General features: G+C 39.6%; 1 protein-coding gene across 1 annotated transcript in view; it reads left to right on the forward strand.

Moving 5' to 3' along the window:
* LOC148123932 (A-kinase anchor protein 9-like) overlaps positions 1–1,037 on the forward strand; it is a 28,266-nt gene extending 27,229 nt beyond the window's left edge. The window contains exon 13 of the mRNA XM_087916944.1: positions 906–1,037. The gene's annotated coding sequence lies outside the window, so the exon portion shown is untranslated. The remainder of the gene's footprint in view (positions 1–905) is intronic.
* Positions 1,038–6,000: the final 4,963 nt, after the last annotated feature.

The raw sequence follows: 6,000 nt of genomic DNA on the forward strand, positions 1-6,000 counted from the left end.
AATACTACTTCACAATGAAATGATTTTCACATTACTGATTTTGATAACATATTTTCATACATTTGTGTACATAATAACTAACCATTTATATTACTCTGCAAACATAATTTATAATTTGCTATTCATATTTATTTGAAAGTCTAACTGTAGTATCAATAGACATGCATGAGATTTAACCTTGTTTCTGTATCCACAAATATCAAGACACTTCAGATTTACATGGACCTGCTTCAGAACAGTTCTCTAGAGCATATTTTTGGTGGATAAAAATGATTGGCAAAATAAAGATTTATGCTAAGGAAAGGAAGATTATTATTTCATTATTAGGATCAAACATCTTCAATGATCAGATTGTTTTCATTTCACATAAATACAAATTGAATTCTTTGTTTTCCATTAATGATATTAATAATCTATTTTCAATTATTGAATTAAAATATAGAATAATTTATTAGTGGCAGAATTCTAGTGTTTTCTCAAAATGGAATTTGAATGCAATCAGATGATCTTTGTGCTTACAATATGCAGTAGCTTATACTAGACAACTGTAATCCCTAAATAGAAGGTAATGCTTGAAAAATAACCCTATAAGTAAATAGATAGATTTAACTAATTAGATTAGTTTTCATAATGTGCTAATATTCAAATATTTTTCTTCTGTTAGTATCTCCTTTTCTATTTGCTGTCTGCTTTGTAATTAACTGACTTCATTTGTGTAATTTTATTGCAAGGTGTAATTTATTTTATTGCTTGATGTTCTTCATTCTCAGTGGAAATATTTCTGTTTATTATATAGTTTATTTGATCATATTCATTAATTTGTATAAGAAAGATCCTGCTGGTGTTAGAAACAAACAACAACAAAGAGGGACATTGTTTTTTCTTTTAATTTTTTTGTTGTACAGAAAGGCCATCATCTCAGTATATTGGCAATGATCTTGAAAGTCAAGATAATATCATGTGGTCAGAAATCACAGATGAAGAGTTTGAACTAACCCAGTTCCTTGGCATGGAAATAGATACAAAAAATGAAGAGCTAATTCTAAATATCAATAGCCGACTTCAAGCAGTATTTGAAAAACTTCTTCAAACAATAAATGAAACTGCTAATCAGGTAACATTGTTTAATTGTAGCTTTGAAAGAATGTGAGTGGGAACAAAATGAAACTGTTTCCTTAATTTCTTTAGTTTCCTTATTGTTTTTTTAAAGAATTTCTGAGAGTAGTTTTTTGCACTGACTTTTACTATGATTACAAGTTAGATTCTTTTAGCCCCTTTTAGTGTGACATCATGATGTTAAATATTAATTAAATATTATTTCAACCCATATTTATATAAAGTCAAAGCTGCATTTCTTTTTTCAGATATTTTATTTATAATTCCCATTCAAAAATTTTAAGACACAAGTTTGAAAGGCCTTTTTCAGGCTATTAGTATGTTTCAAGGTCTTGTTCAGCTAAAAAAGATAATCTTCAAAAAGCTGGCATGTACAGGAACACAAATGCAGTATCTGAAACAGGATAAATCATCTGAATTTTTTTTCAAAGATACTCCTACAACTGTTCCCTTGGGATCCTAGGAAAAAGCACAACTGCTTCAAAAATTGTAGATACATATTATGGTTAATATTCTCAATATTCCAAAGCATTTTCTAAAAAGTACTGAAATGTTTTTATTTTCCTTACCTCTCATCAGCAACTTGATGTTTAGAATAATATAATAGGTGCATTTCAAGATATAACCCAAAATTTCTGTACTAAATATATTTTTCTCTGGCTTAAATAATTATTGAGCAAGGAAACATTTATAATTGAATAGAAAATAATGTGTGAAAAGAGCAATGAACCTGTAATAAAGATAAATTTTTAGATGGCTATTATTTAATTTTTTCAAGCAAAAGAAAAAGTTCTTTCTGTATGTGTGTGTGTATATCTATCTATCTATCTATCTATCTATCTATCTATCTATCTATCTATCTATCTATCTATCTATCTATCTATCTAGACAGCTAGATAGATAGCTAGATAGATAGCTAGATAGCTATATACATGTGTGTTTGTGTGTGTGTGTTTGTATGGTATTTAGGTTTCTTCGGGTATTTTCCTACGTCTTAATATTTGTGCTTTTACACTGCTCAAAAAAATAAAGGGAACACAAAAGGCATCCTAGATATGAATGAATGAAATATTCTTGTTAAAAACTTTGTTCATTACATAGTTGAATGTGCTGACAACAAAATCACACAAAAATTATCAATGGAAATCAAATTTAGCAACCCATAGAGGTCTGGATTTGGAGTTACACTCAAAATTAAAGTGGAAAAAACACTACAGGCTGATTCGACTTTGATGTAATGTCCTTAAAACAAGGCTCAGTAGTGTGTGTGGCCTCCACGTGCCTGTGTGATCTCCCTACAATGCCTGGGCATGCTCCTGATGAGGTGGCGGATGATCTCCTGAGGGATCTCCTCCCACACTTGGACTAAAGCATCCCCCAACCCCTGGACAGTCTGTGGTGCAATGTGGCATTGATGGATGGAGCGAGACATGATGTCCCAGATGTGCTCAATTGGATTCAGGTCTGGGGAATGGTCAGGCCAGTCCATAGCATCAATGCCTTCGTCTTGCAGGAACTGCTGACATACTCCAGCCACATGAGGTCTAGCATTGTCGTGCATTAGGAGGAACCCAGGGCCAACCACACCAGCATATGGTCTCACAAGGAGTCTGAGGATCTCATCTCGGTACCTAATGGCAGTCAGGCTACCTCTGGCGAGCACATGGAGGGCTGTGCGGCCCCCTAAAGAACTGCCACCCCACACCATTACTGACCCACTGCCAAACCGGTCATGCTGGAGGATGTTGCAGGCAGCAGAACGTTCCACAGCGTCTCCAGATCCTGTCACGTCTATCACATGTGCTCAATGTGAACCTGCTTTCATCTTTGAAGAGCACAGGGCACCAATGACGAATTTGCCAATCTTGGTGTTCTCTGGCAAATGCCAAATGTCCTGCACGGTGTTGGGCTGTAAGCACAACCCCTACCTGTGGACATCAGGCCCTCATACCACCCTCATGGAGTCTGTTTCTGACTGTTTGAGCAGCCACGTGCACATTTGTGGCCTGCTGGAGGTCATTTTGCAGGGCTCTGACAGTGCTCCTTTTGTCTCTCCTTGCACAAAGGCGGAGGTAGCAGTCCTGATGCTGGGTGTTGCCCTCCTACGGCCTCCGCCACATCTCCTGATGTACTGGCCTGTCTCCTGGTAGCACCTCCATGCTCTGGACACTATTCTGACAGGCACAGCAAACCTTCTTGCCACAGCTCGCATTGATGTGCCATCCTGGATGAGCTGCACTACCTGAGCCACTTGTGTGGGTTGTAGACTCCATCTCATGCTACCACTAGTGAAAGCACCGCCAGCATTCAAAAGTGACCAAACCATCAGCCAGAAAGCACAGGAACTGAGAAGTGGTCTGTGGTCACCACCTGCAGAACCACTCCTTTATTGGGGATGTCTTGCTAACTGCCTATGCTGGCCACCTGTTGTCTATTCCATTTGCACAACAGCATGTGAAATTGATTGTCAATCAGTGTTGCTACCTAAGTGGACAGTTTGATTTCACAGAAATGTGATTGACTTGGAGTTACATTGTGTTGTTTAAGTGTTCCCTTTATTTTTTTGAGCAGTGTATTTTATATATAATAAAAGCACAAACATATGGGAAAATACCTGAAGAAACCTAAATACCATACATATAAATACCCGTGAAAACATAAGAATATGTATATATTTTGGTAGATTTTCACGGGTACAGGTATGTAGGTCTAGTTGTGTTCGGGTCTTTTCCCATGTAAGATTAAGACTATCAACGTTTCGGTGAGGTCCTACTTGCCATCCTCAGGCTGGTGCTTTCGGCTTCGTGCCGGTGCAAGCAGTGTGTGATTGGAGCTGCCGTCCCTCTATAAATACTGGGGGCTGGTGTGCTGGGCTGGTTGGCTGTGCTGCTGCCTCTTGATTGGTTTGATGGAGTTGATGTTGGTATAATGGGCTATGTGATGCCCTTGTGAGTTTTGTTGTGGAGATATCCTGGATCTTGTGCTGTAATCTCCTGGGTCGTTTGTTTTGTAGTGATCTTTTTTCCATTAGCCTCCCAGGTTTTAATGGCTTGGGTGATGGGTTGTGTGATGGCCTTGCAAGTTCTTTTGTTGTGGTATCCTGGGTCCTGCGTTGTAATCCCCTGGGTCGTTTGTGTTTTGATCTCTTTTCCATTAGCCTTCTGTGTTGTAATGGCTTGGGTAATGGGTTGTGTGATGACCTTGTGAGATTTATTGCTGTGGTATCCTTGGTCTTGTGCTGTGATTTCCTGGGTCGTTTGCTGTGTTGCAACTTCTTGAGTTCTTGTGGTGTAATTTCCTGAGTTTTCTGATGTGATATCCTGAGCGGGTGGCTGTGATGTAGCATTCTGGGTTTTGGTCTGGGATCTGGGTTTGGGATCTGGGTCTGTGTTCTTAGCGTGTGTCAGCTTGGGTCGGGGGTGCGACAGCTGGCGAAGCAGGCGTGGTCTGGTTTCTGGATGGTGGTTGTCCTTTGTTTATAAGGATGGGTTTGGGTCTGGGTCTGATGAGGGGGATTGGTGGTGTTGTCCCGTGTTGTTTTAGGTCTGGTGTTGGTTTTCATGGCTGGAACTCATTTGTTGGTGAGGGCTAGTTTCCAGATGTCTGGTAGGCGGTAGGTATCATCCTGTTTATTCATGTTATGGGGGTGTTTCTCTTATTTCAATGGCTTCTCTGATTATTCTCTTGCTGGAGTGTTCAGTATTAGATATTAATTTGGTTCCTTCGAAATTAATTTCATGTCCTGTGGCTTTAAGGTGCTGGAAGAGGGAGGAAGTGTTTTCTTCTTTTCTGACTGCGTTTTTGTGTTCTGCGATGCGTGCATTTATTCTCATCTTGGTTTGTCCAATGTGTGTGGTTGGGCAATTGTTGCATGGTATTTCATAAACTCCTTGGTTTTCTAGCTGGATCTTATCTTTGGGGTTTCTTGGGATGTTGGCTATTTTTTGGTTAGTGCTGAAGGCTGTCCTGATATTGTGTTTGTGGAGAATTTTGCTGATTTTGTCTCTGATGCCTTTGATGTAGGGGAGGAGTGCGATACCGTTGTCTTGTTCTGTGTCTTGGTTTTTTGGGGGTATCTCTCTTCGGATTAGGTTGGTAATTATGTTTCTTTGGAATCCGTTGGAAATTAATGTTAGTGAGGGTGTGTAGTTCTGTTCTCAGGTGGTCTTTGTCAGCTAGGTGTTTGGTTCTGGAGATGAGGGTCTGGGCTACAGAGTTGATCTGTGCAGGGTGGTGATGGGATTGTGCATTTAGGTAGCGGTTGGTGTTTTTTTTCCCTGGTAGATAGTGTGTCCTAGGGAGCCATTGGGTTTTTTGTAAATTAGGATGTCCAGGAAGGGAAGTTGGTTGTTGGTTTCTGTTTCCATGGTGAATTGTATTTTGGGGTGTAGGTTGTTAAGATGTGTGAGGAAGTTGTCCAGTTTTTCTTTTCCGTGTGGCCAAATTACGAAAGTGTCATCTACATATCTGAGCCAGAGTTTGGGTTTGGGTTCGGATTTGTCTAGAGCGTTGGTTTCAAAGTGTTCCATGTATAGGTTAGCGATGACGGGTGAGAGGGGTGATCCCATGGATGCTCCTTCTATCTGTTTGTATCTTTGTCCATTGTGGATGAAGTATGTGTTTGTTAGGCAGTGGTTGGTCAGATATAGGATGTGTTTTGGGGGGTTGTATTTGTTTTGGATGGCTGTCAAGGCTTCTTTGATGGGTACTTGGGTAAAGAGGGACATGACATTGAAGCTCATGAGTAGGACGCTGGGTTGTAGGTTTTGTTTCTTTATTGTTTCTATGAAGTGGAAGGAGTTTTGTACGTGTGAGGTGATGGATTTTTTGTAGGGCTGGAGTTGTTTGGCGAGAAATTTGGCAAGATTCTGTAGAGGTGAGCCT

This window comes from Pseudonaja textilis, chromosome Z, assembly GCF_049901715.1.
Source record: "Pseudonaja textilis isolate UNSWEBS1 chromosome Z, rPseTex1.2, whole genome shotgun sequence".
Taxonomy (NCBI): Eukaryota; Metazoa; Chordata; class Lepidosauria; order Squamata; family Elapidae; genus Pseudonaja; species Pseudonaja textilis.